Source organism: Zophobas morio, unplaced genomic scaffold (assembly GCF_036711695.1).
Source record: "Zophobas morio isolate AGI-343-1 ecotype UQ-CSIRO unplaced genomic scaffold, CSIRO_AGI_Zmor_V1 ptg000041l, whole genome shotgun sequence".
NCBI classification, from domain to species: domain Eukaryota; kingdom Metazoa; phylum Arthropoda; class Insecta; order Coleoptera; family Tenebrionidae; genus Zophobas; species Zophobas morio.
Window position 1 is genome coordinate 1,486,808 of NW_026972146.1, and position 16,165 is coordinate 1,502,972.

General features: G+C 35.1%; 1 protein-coding gene across 7 annotated transcripts in view; it reads left to right on the forward strand.

Annotated features, from left to right (window-relative positions):
- Spri (sprint) overlaps positions 1 to 16,165 on the forward strand; it is a 183,378-nt gene that overhangs the window by 130,587 nt on the left and 36,626 nt on the right. The window contains exon 1 of one of the 7 annotated variants that reach the window (XM_064071480.1): positions 5,536 to 5,626. The exons of the other annotated variants lie outside the window; for them this stretch is intronic. The gene's annotated coding sequence lies outside the window, so the exon portion shown is untranslated. Of the gene's footprint in view, positions 1 to 5,535; positions 5,627 to 16,165 lie in introns of those variants that run through there. 7 annotated transcript variants of the gene reach the window in all.

The following is a 16,165-nucleotide window of genomic DNA, read 5'->3' on the forward strand; positions in this document are numbered from 1 at the left end:
GGGTTTCGTGGGTTATTTGAGGTTCTAAGACTTCTTGAGCTTTTTGGGAGTTCAAACTTTTGATTTTTCAGAAGGTTTGTATATTTTTTTCAGAATTTTGGATTTTCTGGATTTCTTAACTTTCTTGCTTTTGTTCCAAATTTTTGGTTTTTTAAACTGTTTATAATCTTCAGAATTTTTCATTCCTTGCATTTCTAGGATTTCTCGATTTCTTGGGTTTCTTGTATTTCTTGGGCATCTTGGATTTTTAATTTCCTGGGTTTCTGGAGTTTTTTATGAGATTTATTGGATTTCTTGGGGTATCTGAATTACTGAGACCATTTGAGTTACTTAAGTTTCGTAAGTAAGTATTTTGGGAGTTCATCATTTTTTATTTCAAAATTTTGGATTTCTTGGGCTTCTTGGATTTTTTGAATTTCCTGGATTTCTTGGGTTTCTTGGGCTTTTTGGATTTTTGGATTTGTTAAATTTTTCGGATTTCGTGAATTTTTTAGGTTCCTTAGATTTCTTTCTTTTCTTAGCTTAACTTTAAATTTCTCGGTCTTGGGTTTCTTGAGGTTTTAAAATTTCGTTCCAAATTTTTGTTTTTTTTTTCAGAATTTTTAATTCCTTGCATTTCTAGGATTTCTAGGGTTTCTTGTATTTCTTGAACTTTTTGGTTTTTTAATTTCCTGGATTTCTGAGATTTATTAAATTTCTTGGGTCATCTAAGTTACTGAGGCTTTTCAGAGTTTATAATCTTTAGAATTTTGGATTTCTTGGGCGTCTTGGATTTTTTTAATTTCTTTAATTTCTTAGTTTCTCAGGCTTCTTGAACTTTTTAGAAGTTCAAAGTTTTTGATTTTTCAGAACGTTCATAATTTTTCTCAGACTTTGAATTTCTTGGATACCTTAACTTTCTTGCTCTTGGATTTCTTAAGACTTTAAAAATTTTGTTTTTTAGAATGTTTATAATTTTCAGAATTTTGGATTACTAGGATTTTTGGATTTCTTGAGTTTTCTTATCTCATTAACTTTCTTGGCTTAACGGAGTTTTGAGGCTTCTTGGGTTTCTATAATTTCTTGAATTTTTGAATTTTCGGAATATTGGCACAAAAAATCCAAATTCAGGTCAGATCTACTCAACTAAGGACAACAGTTCAAAATGTCAACTGGAGTACCTCATAGCTCATAGTTGGTTCCACTTTGGAATCTCAAATATTCCACCGAACTATCCCGACCTAATCCATTTTTCATAACTTGGAACTAGAAACAATGATTGTAACCGGAAGTAGGAATTTCCGAGAAATGAATTTTATGATCCGAAACTAAAATTGCTAAAGCTAGAATTGAACTATCTGGGGATCTGCTACTGCTGCTACGGTCAGGCTAGACAGACAGACAGACAGACAGACAGACAGACAGACAGACAGACAGACGACAGCCGGAAACGCGAGCCCGCCATTTATTTAAAACTTCGAAACATAAACCTTTCAGCCAACTCTCGACTTCGTCCAATATTTTGAGTCCGCTCAAACCCAAACACTTCACCGTCCAAATGACTCTAATTTCCGCACGCTTTACGACTCCTTCAATTAGATCCTCGTATCCACGTCCAACTAGCAGCCAAACAACCGTCCCATAACTCATTCCTCTCAACACGCCAACACACCGGCACTCGTTATTCCATTATCCCGCACTCACCCCTTCCCACCACCCCCATTTATTAAATTTTTATTAAAACCGATGTTCCAACACCGACTTACTCCGAACCGAACCGGCAAATACGTGTGGCCGCCATTAGCCGAAAGAGACGCAAAGCAAACTTGGTATTTCATGCAAATTCGCATAAATAAACATGAAACGGCCAAAACCAGACACGAGGGTAGAAACATAATACCGCCCGGTTTTAATTCGAGAATACCTCCTCGGTTTGTGTTTAATTTACAAGCAATACTTACGGGACGAGCCATTAAAAAATCGATTAGTGCACTCGATTTGCATTTTTCTGAGAGATAAGGGTGTGGGAGCCTAATTCAATTTCAGGCTGAAATTCAAGTGGGCTCTTCTAATTGACACCCTGATTGATTCTGCATGATCCCTTTAGGTCGACACCCGCATGGAGTTCCGCGACATTTACAACTGGATTTAATTGATTAGCAAAATTTTGATGTGACGTCATCGAATTTTTACTTCCCGAGCGTAAGCAAAGGAAGTATTGTAATCGAGTCCGTCGGCCGACTCTCTACTTTTACGTTTTCTCGATCTTTCATGACTCCTAGAAGACTAAGAAATAGGTCTCCCATTTCCGTCTGTCTGTCCGTCTGTCCGTCCGTCTGTCCGTCCGTCTGTCCGTCTGCCCCCGGATTTTTATTAGACAAATAATCTCCGAAAGTACTCGACCGATTGTTGTGAAATTTTGTACTTATATTAAGAATATCATGTAGATGGTAAAACGCTAACCAAAATTTGTCTAATCATCCCCACCACTAATGCGATGACGTCGCTTCAAAATTGTACATAGTAAATGGGTTTTCAATTGTATAAAATAACATAGTCCTACACATGTAGTTTACAACTCTGAATCGACTTTTCACCCGAAACGTCCAGATTTTTGGAAAAAAAATCAAAATTATAAAACAACATTTTGAAATTTAATTTTTAGTCTGCTAACCAGAATGCTTTGAAATGTTGCAGATGTTTTAAGGCTATAAAGAGCATCATAAATCTTTAGTCAAAAAATATTTGCTTATCCCCTCCAAAAACTTGATGACGTCAGCTCAAAAGTTTGTGGAATAAATCATATCTAAAATGTACAAAATATGATGAGTCTATACTTGTGATCTATCACTCCATTCATATTTTTTGGATTTGCATATACAGGGTGACTCAAAAAAATTAATGAATGCGTAAATATATTTTATTGATTTAATCAGGAACTACAAAACCGAATGCTCTGAAATCTTGCAGATATTTTAAGGTCATAAAGAGCATAATAAATGTTTAGTCAAAATATATTTGCTTATCCCCTCCAAAAACTTGATGACGTCAGCTCGAAAGTTTGCCGAATAAATCATATCTAAAATGTACAAAATATGATGAGCCTGTACTTGTCATTTATCACTCCATTCATATTTTTTGGATTTGCATATACAGAGTGACTCAAAAAAATTAATGAATGCGTAAATATATTTTATTGATTTAATCAGGAACTACAAAACGGAATGCTCTGACATCTTGCAGATGTTTTAAGGTTATAAAGAGCATAATAAATGTTTAGTCAAAATATATTTGCTTATCCCCTCCAAAAACTTGATGACGTCAGCTCGAAAATTTGCCGAATAAATCATATCTAAAATGTACAAAATATGATCAGTCTGTACTTGTGATCTATCACTCCATTCATATTTTTTGGATTTGCATATACAGGGTGATTCAAGAAAATAAATGAAAGCGTAAATTTATTTTACTGATTTACTCAGGAACTACAAAACCGAATGCTTCGAAATCTTGAAGATATTTTAAAATTATCATAAGCATGGTAAATTTTTGATCAAAACGTATTTGGTCGTCCCCCCTAAAAAATTTATGACGTCACCACAAAATTTTGCTGAATAAATCCTATCTAAAATGTACAAAATATGGTGAGTCTCTTCTTGTGATTTATCATTCCATTCAAATTTTTTCGATTTGCATATACAGGGTGACTCAAAAAAATTAATGAATGCGTAAATTTATTTTATTGATTTAATCAGGAACTACAAAACCGAATGCTTTGAAATCTTGCAGATGTTTTAAGGTTATAAAGAGCATAATAAATTTTTAGTCAAAATATATTTGGTTATCTTCTACAAAAAACTGATGACGTCAGCTCAAAAGTTTGCCCGAATAAATCGTATCTAAAATGTACAAAATATGATGAGTCTGTACTTGTGATTTATCATTCCATTCATATTTTTGGATTTGCATATGCAGGGTGACTCAAAAAAATTAATGAAAGCGTGAATTTATTTTATCGATTTAATCAGGAATTACAAAACCGAATGCTTTGAAATCTTGGGAATATTTTAATGTTATTATAAGCACGGTAAACTTTTGTTCAAAATGTATTTGTTCATCCCTCCTAAAAAAATTGATGACGTCACCCTTAAATTTTGCTGAATAAATCCAATCTAAAATGCAAAAAATATGATGAGTTTGTACTTGTGATTTATCATTCCATTCATATTTTTTAGATTTTCTTAAGAGGTGGTTCAAAAAAATTAATGAAGTCAATTTATTTTATTGATTAAATTAGAGGCAACACTTATTATTAGTATTACACCCCAACCAACCCAATTTGGTAAACACAAAATTTGTTAAAGGAAAAACTCGGTTGAAACATAAGGGTAGCACGCTTATTTACATCGACTTTAACATTACAGACCTGCATTTGTTTTATGAGCTCACTTGGTTCCGCGAATGTGAAATAGACATGTTTATAATCAACCAATTGTGAATTTCACCGTCAAGAATTAAAATAAAACCCAATGTTTTATATAATAAGCGGAAGTCGAAGCAATAAAACCGATGGTCGTTTTGTTTACAGTTTCTCTGTTTGACTCTCACGTATGCTGTTACGCCTGTCATCTTAAATTAAGAATGTTTATACATTCACGATTTTCAGTTGCCTCTGATACGTATACGTGAGTAAATTGTTTCGTTATTTTATTGATTATTACAAATCAATATTCAAAACGACCCAATTCATTTTCCCGAAAATTTGAGAATATAATAATTTTATTCTTAGTGTTACACTACATCTATCCCAACTGATATACGTGTCCTTGCAAAAATGTTGATGACGTCATCGTATTTTTTTTTAAATTCCCACTACAAAAATGTAATGAGAAAAAAAACACAATAGGCATGCAGTCGTCAAGTTTCCGACAGCGAGGGAAGTACTGTCTAAACTTGTCTAAACTCTTTAGACCAATTTTTGGTATTGTTTATCTGATTAAGTTGATTAGTGTGTGACAACACTTTCGGTGAAAATTCGTGATTCAGTCGTCTGTGTGCACCAATTTCCACTAATATTTCTTTCGGCGCCTGCTTCCTCATAAAGTACTAACTAGTTCAAACCAATATCATCATAGCACTCCTCTAATGTTTGTTAATGAAAGAATTCCAAACAGTAATTACAGCAGAGTCTGTCTCTGTCGTTCTCTCTCTGTCGCACTATCTATTCTCTACATTACTTAACCGTTTCGCAGTATTGTTTACAATCCAAGCCCAGCCGCCAGATTTACAGCATTCTGCTCCATTACACTATCGTTCCATCGCCATTACGTCCTCATTCCATTATCTATTGCCCATCTAATCTCGGCGCTTCCTGCTATCAATCCGGATTGAACAACCATCAATTAACCAAACATAATCCGCGTTATCATCCTGCGACCAGGTTGCAGCGTACCATTTACACATAGAGCGGTGCACTATTCCACGGGCACGCGCTTTCCTGCTCACCGGACCGACTCCTGCTGCGCTCTCTCTCTCCTGCTATGCCGGTTTCGGTTTTCTGCAGTTCGGTTCGCGACACGGCCGCTGCAGGAACGCGCGACTGGTGCTCGATCTGTGACACGTTGGATGTGACCATAGTGAAAATATCGTACGTATTGGGCGACAAAGCCGCTTCTGGCGCGAGCGATACGCCCGAAACCCTTTCCCTCATCAAATAGCGCTTTGGGTTAGTCACAAATCTGGGTTGATCAATCACTCGGGATGGGTTTGACCGGTCGTGAATGCGAAGGTCGGAATTTGTTTTTGATAACGCAGTGAATTTATTAGGGAGGATGCGGTTGGGGCGAGTACTGAAACCTCAAAAGTAGTTTAGTCTTGTAACGTGTTCAAGGTCTGCGGGTTTGCAGTAAAATTGAGTTGAAAGTCGAGATGGTTGTAAATGGAAGTTGGCGCTCGAACGAGTTTTTTCTGGAGTTTTGGATTTGGGACGGGAGCAAAAGTAACGTGTTGCATATTCATGGTGGTTGAGGCGCGGAGGCTGGGTGGGGTAAAAATAGTTCGGAAGTTGATTTGGAGAAAAATTCGAACGGTGATATGTTGCGGGTTATATTTAAATGAGGATAAATTATTCATATGATTTTACGTTGCGACGACATGCTGCAGAGCTTCATTATACGCAGATGGTGGAGTTTTTGCAAATATTGCACGCCGAGATGACTTTTACTTTTTAGAACCGAAGGTTTACTGTTTATTTTTGTTTGGTTTGAAGGCGGGTTTGCTTGGAAAAAACGTTGGGTAAGAATTTTATGATTGGCAAATATTTTTATGAGGAATTTAATTGCTGGGAAGATGACAGCTGATAATTTTTCTTTTGTTTGAATTATAAAAAAAAATAAATTTGATCTTTCAGCTATTTTAATGTAAATATGTAGTAAAATGTGTAAATCTGACATACTCAATTTCGAAACTAAGACTGCCAGCGGAGGTTATAAATTTTTTGAAATTCGAGATCGTAAGTCTGTTCGATCACAAAAACTGCACACTTGGAGGCCTTTTTTCCGCACTTCTAATCATAGAATCTATTTTAAATTTTAATTAAAAAATTTATAAGCGAGAAGAGGATCTAAAAAACTTGATATGACCATAAACCTAAGAAAAAACAGCTGTTTTTCATGTTCTGCTACCAGTCGGCAGATTGACGCATAATTATAGGACGCCTGTATTATATTTCAGTGTATACTGGCTTCATATAAAGTTGCAGTTTATGTCTAGGTATTATTTTTGATTTATAACTACTTACTTATCATTTGAAAGAACATTTTTTTAAAAATTCATTGTCATTGTTTCGTGCTGCGATTTGTAAATAAATTGCGTAAAATTATAATCTAGCCATGGTTACTTGACGATTTTATGGTAGTTGCGTTCCCATATTTACTAAGAGCATGCACCTATGATTATTCTTTTAGCAGCTTATCTGCATAATTCACATCTAGATGTATTCAAGTTCCTATTAATTTTAATTGGTTTTTTCCTTTTGCTGTTTTTAATCTCTTACTTTTTGCGCTTCTTACGTGACTCTGAGTGTTATAAGGAATTCTTCAATTTCTCTTTCTAACTCTTGTAATCTTTTTTCTTGTTTGTATTTTTAATTGGTTTTTTCTCTATATGGAACTTTCACTGTCTGCACTGGTGTTTAACCTTAAACTTTTCAGAGAATGAATCATTCCAAAATTACGGAATAAATCTGAATACGTGAATTTTTCAATCTACATATTTAGGTTAAACCGGTTTTTATATACTTATTTTATTAAATAATTCTGTTCATGATATTTTTGGCCTGTCATTATTCTTGTCAATTTTCATGACTGGACGAAAAAAATAGCCTCCCGTTTCCGTCTGTCTGTCCGTTTGTGTGTGTGTCTGTCTGTCTGTATCCATTTTTATTAGACACATAATCTCCGAAACTGCTGGACCGATTGTTGTCAAATTTTGTATGTACATACTACATATATTAGAAATGTCTTGTAGATGGTTGAATGCTACCCAAAATTTGGCTAATTATCTAACAATAATAATAATTGGTTAACTTAAAGTCCCAAGTGTCTTTTTTTAAGAATGTGAAACCTTCTTGGGGGTACCAACATGTTTTAAATTTTTGTTGTCAAAAGATGGCTACGTATTTTAAGAAAAAAAGGTAAAATATAAGCCCCGCCCACCCACCCTATCTCATTTCTGATGATTTTTTTATTCGTAGTGAGCCAAGAGGGCGGAGCTTAATTGCAAAATCCTTATTTCTGTGTGTCTGTTGGACAATAAATCATTTATTTATTTATTTCGCCCTCCCTCTGCTTACGATGTGTAAATTAATCATCACGATTGAGTTAGAGTGGCCGGGCGGGGCTTATATTTTATCTTATTTTCTTCAAATACATATAATCATCTTTTCACAACAAGAAACTTAAAACACGAAAAAAATAGTAAATTTTTCGGAAATATGGATTTTGCAATTATGCTCCGCCCCTCAGTCTAACAACAAATGAAAATTTCATCGCTATTCAGGTCGGGTCAGATGACTGCGGAGATTAAGAAAAAAAAAGGCAAAATATAAGTCCCGCCCACCCACCCTATCTCAATTGTGATGATTTTTTCATTCGTCATGAGCCAAGAGGGCGAAGCTTAATTGCATAATTCTAATTTTTTAACAAGAAATTACCATGTAAGACATGTTTTTGAGTGTCATGTTGGATAAGAATAATAATAAAAAAAATAAGCATTTTGCAGTTAAGCTTCGCCCTCTTGGCTCACGACGAATATAAAAATCATTACCATTGAGATAGGGTGGGTGGGCGGGGCTTATACTAATTTTGCACCTAATACACGTAGTCATCTTCTCACAACAAAAATTTAAAACATGTTTAGAATGATAAATTTTTGTAGGAACTAGGAATTTTGCAATTATGCTCCGCCCCCCAGTCTGGCAACGAATGAAAATTTCACCACTATTGAGTTCGGGGCAGGTGTGGGTGGGGCTTAGTTTAATGATGAATGTTTCATTCGTTGCCAGATCGAGGAGGGAAGCGTCACTGCAAAATCTATATTTCCCTACAAAAATTTACCATTTTAAACATGTTTTAAATTTTTGTTGTGAAAAGATGGCTGCGGAGATTAAGAAAATGGGCAAAATATAAGCCCCGCCCACCCACCCTATCCCAATTGTGATGATTTTTTTATTCGTCGTGAGCCAAGAGGGCGAACCTTAATTGCAAAATTTTTATTTCTCTACAAGAAATTACCCTGTAAGACATATTTTTGAGTATCGTGTTGGATAAGAATAATAATAAAAGAAATAAGAATTTTGCAGTTAAGCTCCGCCCTCTTGACTCACGACGAATATAAAAATCATCACAATTGAGATAGGGTGGGTGGGCGGGGCTTATATGTTTCCTTTTTCCTTAATATACGTAGTCATCTTCTCACAACAAAAATTTAAAACATGTTTAAAATGGTAAATTTTTGTAGGGAACTACGAATTTTGCAATTATGCTCCGCCCCCCAGTCTGGCAACGAATGAAAATTTCACCACTATTGAGTTCGGGGCAGGTGTGGGTGGGGCTTAGTTTAATGATAAATTTTTCATTCGTTTCCAGGCCGAGGAGTGAAGCGTCACTGAAAAATCTATATTTCCCTACAAAAATTTACCATTTTAAACATGTTTTAAATTTTTGTTATGAAATAATGGCTGCGGAGATTAAGAAAAAAGGGCAAAATATAAGCCCCGCCCACCCACCCTATCTCAATTGTGGTGATTTTTTTATTCGTCGTGTGCCGAGAGGGCGTAGCTTAATTGCAAAATTCTTACTTCTCTACAAGAAATTACCATGTAAGACATGTTTTTGAGTGTCGTGTTGGATAAGAATAATAATTAAAAAAATAAGGATTTTGCAGTTAAGCTCCGCCCTCTTGACTCACGACGAATATAAAAATCATTACAATTGAGATAGGGTGGGTGGGCGGGGCTTATACTTATTTTGCCCTTAATATACGTAGTCATCTTTTCACGACAAAAATGTAAAACATGTTTAAAATGGTAAATTTTTGTAGGAATTACGAATTTTGCAATTATGCTCCGCCCCCCAATCTGGCAACGAATGAAAATTTCATCGCTATTAAGGTCGGGGCAGGTGGGTGGGGCTTAGTCTAATGATGAATTTTTCATTCGTTTCCAGGCCGAGGAGTGAAGCGTCACTGAAAAATCTATATTTCCCTACAAAAATTTATCATTTTAAACATGTTTTAAATTTTGTTGTGAAAGATGACTACGAAGATTAAGAAAAGAAAGCCAAAATATAAGTAACGCCCACCCACCCTATCGCAATTGCGGTGATTTTTTTATTCGTCGTGAGCCAAGAGGGCGTAGTTTAATTGCAGAATTCTTAAGTTTCTCTACAAGAAATTACCATGTAAGACATGTTTTTGAGTATCATGTTGGATAAGAATAATAATAAAAAAATAAGGATTTTGCAATTAAGCTCCGCCCTATTGGCTCACGACGAATATAAAATTCATCACAATTGAGATAGGGTGGGTGGGCGGGGCTTATACATATTTTGCACTTAATATACTTGGTCATCTTTTCACAACAAAAATTTAAAACATGTTTAAAATGGTAAATTTTTGTAGGGTACTACGAATTTTGCAATTACGCTCCGCCCCTCGGTCTGGCAACGAATGAAAATTTCGCCGCCATTGAGTTCGGGGCAGGTGTGGGTGGGGCTTAGGTTAATGATGAATTTTTCATTCGTTTCCAGGCCGAGGAGTGAAGCGTCACTGAAAAATCTATATTTCCCTACAAAAATTTACCGTTTTAAACATGTTTTAAATTTTTGTTGTGAAAAGATGGCTGCGGAAATTAAGAAAAATGGGCAAATTATAAGCCCCGCCCACCCACCCTATCTCAATTGTAATGATTTTTTTATTCGTCGTGAGCCAAGAGGGCGTAGCTTAATTGCAGAATTCTTAAGTTTCTCTACAAGAAATTACCATGTAAGACATGTTTTTGAGTATCGTGTTGGATAAGAATAATAATAAAAAATTGGTCTAAAGAGTTTAGACAGTACTTCCCTCGCTGTCGGAAACGTGACGACTGCATGCCTATTATGTTTTTTTTTCGCAGTGGATTTCAAAGAATTCGGTTTTGTAGTTCCTGATTAAATCAATAAAATATATTTACGCATTCATTAATTTTTTTGAGTCACTCTGTATATGCAAATCCAAAAAATATAAATGGAGTGATAAATGACAAGTACAGACTCACCATATTTTGTACATTTTAGATATGATTTATTCGGCAAACTTTCGAGCTGACGTCATCAAGTTTTTGGAGGGGATAAGCAAATATATTTTGACTAGACATTTATTATGCTCTTTATGACCTTAAAACATCTGCAAGATTTCAGAGCATTCGGTTTTGTAGTTCCTGATTAAATCAATAAAATATATTTACGCATTCATTAATTTTTTTGAGTCACCCTGTATATGCAAATCCAAAAAATATGAATGGAGTGATAAATTACAAGTACAGACTCATCATATTTTTACAGTTTAGATAGGATTTATTCGGCAAACTTTCGAGCTGACGTCATCAATTTTTTGAAGGGGATAAGCAAATATATTTTGACTAAACATTTATTATGCTCTTTAGAACCTTAAAACATCTGCAAGATTTCAAAGCATTCGGTTTTGTAGTTTCTGAGTAAGTCAGTAAAATAAATTTACGCATTCATTAATTTTTTTGAGTCACCCTGTATATGCAAATCCAAAAAATATGAATGGAGTGATAGATCACAAGTACAGACTCATCATATTTTGTACATTTTAGATATGATTTATTCCACAAACTTTTGAGCTGACGTCATCAAGTTTTTGGAGGGGATAAGCAAATATTTTTTGACTAAAGATTTATGATGCTCTTTATAGCCTTAAAACATCTGCAACATTTCAAAGCATTCTGGTTAGCAGATTAAAAATTAAATTTCAAAATGTTGTTTTATAATTTTGATTTTTTTTCCAAAAATCTGGACGTTTCGGGTGAAAAGTCGATTCGGAGTTGTAAACTACATGTGTAGGACTATGTTATTTTATACAATTGAAAACCCATTTACTATGTACAATTTTGAAGTGACGTCATCGCATTAGTGGTGGGGATGATTAGACAAATTTTGGTTAGCGTTTTACCATCTACATGATATTCTTAATATAAGTACAAAATTTCACAACAATCGGTCGAGTACTTTCGGAGATTATCTGTCTAATAAAAATCCGGGACAACAGACGGACAGACGGACGGACAGACGGACGGACAGACGGACAGACGGACGGACAGACGGACAGACGGACAGACGGACAGACAGACGGAAATGGGAGACCTATTTCTTCGTCTTCTAGGGGTCATGAAATATCGAGAAAACGTAAAAGTAGAGAGTCGGCCGACGGACTCGATTACAATACTTCCTTTGCTTACGCTCGGGAAGTAAAAATAAGGATTTTGCAGTTAAGCTCCGCCTTCTTGACTCACGACGAATATAAAAATCATCACAATTGAGATAGGGTGGGTGGGTGGGGCCTATACTTATTTTGCCCTTAATATACGTAGTCATCTTTTCACAACAAAAATGTAAAACATGTTTAAAATGGTAAATATTTGTAGGAACTACGAATTTTGCAATTATGCTCCGCCCCCCAGTTTGACAACGAATGAAAATTTCGCCGCTATTGAGTTCGGGGCAGGTGTGGGTGGGGCTTAGTTTAATGATGAATTTTTCATTCGTTGACAGACCGAGGAGTGAAGCGTCACTCAAAATCTATATTTCCCTACAAAAATTTACCATTTTAAACATGTTTTAAATTTTGTTGTGAAAGATGACTATGAAGATTAAGAGAAAAAGACAAAATATTAGCCCCGCCCACCCACCCTATCTCAATTGTGATGATTTTTTTATTCGTCGTGAGCCAAGAGGGCGTAGCTTAATTGCAAAATTCTTATGTCTCTACACAAAATTACAATGAAGGACATGTTTTTGAGTATCGTGTTGGATAAGAATAATAATAAAAAAATAACAATTTTGCAGTTAAGTTACGCCCTTCTGACTCACGACGAATATAAAAATCATCACAATTGAGATAGGGTGGGTGGGCGGGATTTATACATATTTTGCACTTAATAAACCTAATCACCTTTTCACAACAAACATTTAAAACGTGTAAAATGGTAATTTTTTGTAGAGAAATACGAATTTTGCAATTATGCTTCGCCCCTTGGTCTGGCAACGTCTAAAAAATTCATCACGAGATTAAGCCCACCCACAACTGCCCCGACCTCACTAGTGACGAAGTTTTCATTCGTTGTCAGACCGAGGGGCGGAGCGTAATTGCAAAACCCATATTTCTCGACAAAAATTTATCATTTCAAATGTATTTTAAGTTGCTTGTTGTAAAAACCCCGCCCACCCACCCTATCGCATTTGTGATGATTTTTTTATTCGTCGTGAGCCAAGAGGGCGGAGCTTATTTGCAAAATCCTTATTTCTGTGTGTCTGTTGGCCAATAAATCATTTATTTATTTATTTATCTACAAGAAACTGCCTCTTTTAAAAATGTAAAAGCTTCTCGATGGCCCCAAATGTCTTTTTTTACGAATTTGAAACCAGACTGCCTTTTTTTTAAGAATATTAAATTCCGCAAAATCAAATTTTATATTTTTTTAGAGAAGCAGCATTTTTTGGGCTGTACTTCAGAAGCGAGGAAAGTTCTGTCGACTTAAGTTTCGACCAATTTTTTGTATTTTTATAATTATACTGCAGGGCGAGAAAAGTTTAGAAAAATTTTGTAGTAATTCTGCTGTTTTAGATTTTTTATTGATTTATTTACGAAATTTGTAAAATGTACAAAATTTATGACATCGAAAGTAAAAAATACGGGCGGATTATAAAAGCATTGTATTTTATAAAATGTAAATAGTATTTACTTAGCAAAATTTTGAGATGACGGCATCAAATTTTTCCTAGAGATAATAAGACAAAAACAAAGATTAAATAGACGGAAGACTTACTTTTTCACAAAATTTAGTAACCAAAACGGGGTTAATTCAATTAAAATTGTTTAGTTAGCGTCCTTAAAAAATGTTAATAGTGGAATTTTTTTTTTCTAATTTTCATAATTTTACCTTGATTATCTATTAAATCTACATAGCTTGTTCCTCAAAATAGTCACGTAAAAGTCGAGTCGCAGCCTTTTACATTACATGTAACCTCGACTGGTAGCAGTGTTTGTAAATAGTCATTAATCCGGCGATATTTTTACTAGCAAATGTAATTTTTTCGTCCCTAACACAGCAACTTCCTCAAAGCAGTCGAACAGGAAACGAAAAAGTGTAAAACTAGATGCAAATGTTGTCAACAACATCCGTCCAATGCACACAGATGCTCAATTTAGCATAACAAATTCCAATATGAATTAATCAACCTAACGGCCCTCTACCTGTAGTCAATTAAGTCACAAACCAACAAAACCATGCCGCATAACATTAAACCTAATTGATGCTTTTCCAGCGCTTTGTGTTCTCGACACTAATTCGCGCAATGAAATCTCTCCAATTTTCAAAATCGCTGGCACCTCGTTACTTCAGATTTCACCAGTAAAATCCCATCACCAACACAAACCCGATTGTCGCTCCCAAAGTGGCACGAAGAAAGTCTCCAAATAAGATCGCTATTAATAAAGTGTCACTGACGCACCTGTTAGATAACGCCACCAATTATGTAAAGTCGAACTTATCTAACCGCTTTTTTCCTTTTCGATTTAATTAAAATTCGCCTTATTTGGGAGCTAAAACTCATTTTCGCTAACCCACTCGGTTTTACCGCCCGAAGTGGGTTAATTATGCCACTTTTACTAGTAGCCAACAACAATGGCAGCGCGTTTTCTTCACAAAATTATAAATGCAGCGCAATTGGTGGCGACCTTCGTTCGCACTAAATATCAAAAGTAAAAGTAATGTGAAAAAACGTGACGGTTGTCGAAGCCGAGAGAATTCCAGTCGAGATCTGGTTACAAAAAAAAAAAATCAAAAAAATTAACTGGCTTCACTGTGACCATCAACCCGACTCGAATAAAGTGTGAGTCAGTAGTAACAAGCTCGAATTTATTTTTGTGTTCGCGTATCGGCAAATTCAATACATGCCGAAGCTCTCTTTGAAACGGAGCTTTGAGGCTGCCACCCATCATGTATATTTTATGCCCCGGGGGTTGTTTGATTTATTCGGTACTTCAAAAGATCCAATCATGCACCATCTTTCATGGTCCGTTAGGTTTGTTAACGTTACATTATTTCATACGGTGAGGAAAGGCCCGGAAAAGCTGCGCTCTCTAATTAAATGTATTCGTAATAATGGAGGAAAGCATGTGAACAACCGTGAAAAGCCGCAAAGGTATCTATTTCCTGCCGCAGTCTCTGGATATCCGGTTGGGATGATGGATGTCGGAGTTAGCCGAATGTGGAATTTTAATCGTTTTTGCTTGTGGTACAGATCGGGATTATCTTCCTGGATTTGGTTCGTCGTTAATGGTTATGGCTTTTGTTGGGAATTCCCCTTTATGGTTAGTGCGTAGGAAAACAGCAAAGAAAACGTTTTATTGGCGAGGAGTTGTAAAGCAGCGAAAATGGCGAGTTTAGGCGATTGCTGAAAAATTCAGGAGAGAGTTAAAACAACAAAAGTGGTGTATCGAGCGCGGTTTCCCTAGCCGGCGATGAAATTTATGTGTGGACGTGAAAATTGCGAGGGGGCGAATTGATTTTTTATTAAGGAATTTTCCTAATTTTCAGAGCCGGGTGGAGCCGGGCTGCTACAAAAATAAATAAACAAATCGCGGAAATTATTATGAATTATTGGGGTTATTAGTATTTTTGTTGAAATTTTCCTAATCATATTTGTGATGATATAATTGACGTTTTAGTGGGGACAAATGTATCTACAATGTGACACTAATAACAACAGTAAATCAATCAAATTCATTCATTTTTTGAGACATCCTATGTACAAGTATATAAAATTAAAGTGTTTTTCAAATGAAATCTACTTTGAAAAATTTTGTGAAAGTTTGTTGTACAATTTTGAATTTTAAATAGGACGTACTTAGCAAAAGTTTGTTGTGACGTCATCAGTTCTCTGGAAGGGATGAAAAATCAGCCTATCGAGGAACTGAAAATCGAAAAAGTGAAGGAAGTCGAAGGATAAACTATAAAAAAATTGCAACAACGAAAAGTTGCTAAATAAATATCTAAAACATTAAAAAATGGGATAATTATAAAATTGGAAAACTCGAAGGCTTAAACGAGAAATTGAATACTAGAAAAATCGCAACTCGAAAAATTGAAGAGACGGAATTGAAAAAAAGCGAAAAATTGGAAAAGAAAATTGAAAATCCTAAAAATTAAAAAATTAAAAAATTAGTTGAAACGTTGAAGAAAAGAAAAGTACAAAAAATGAAAAAATTCCAAAGTTAAAAATTTGGTCTAAGGTTATTTCGACGTAACTTCGCTCGCTCTTGTGCAGTACAACAAATAAAATAATTAAAATTAAAAGCTAAAAATAAAAAAAATAATGTCTAAAAATTGCAAAATAATTATAAA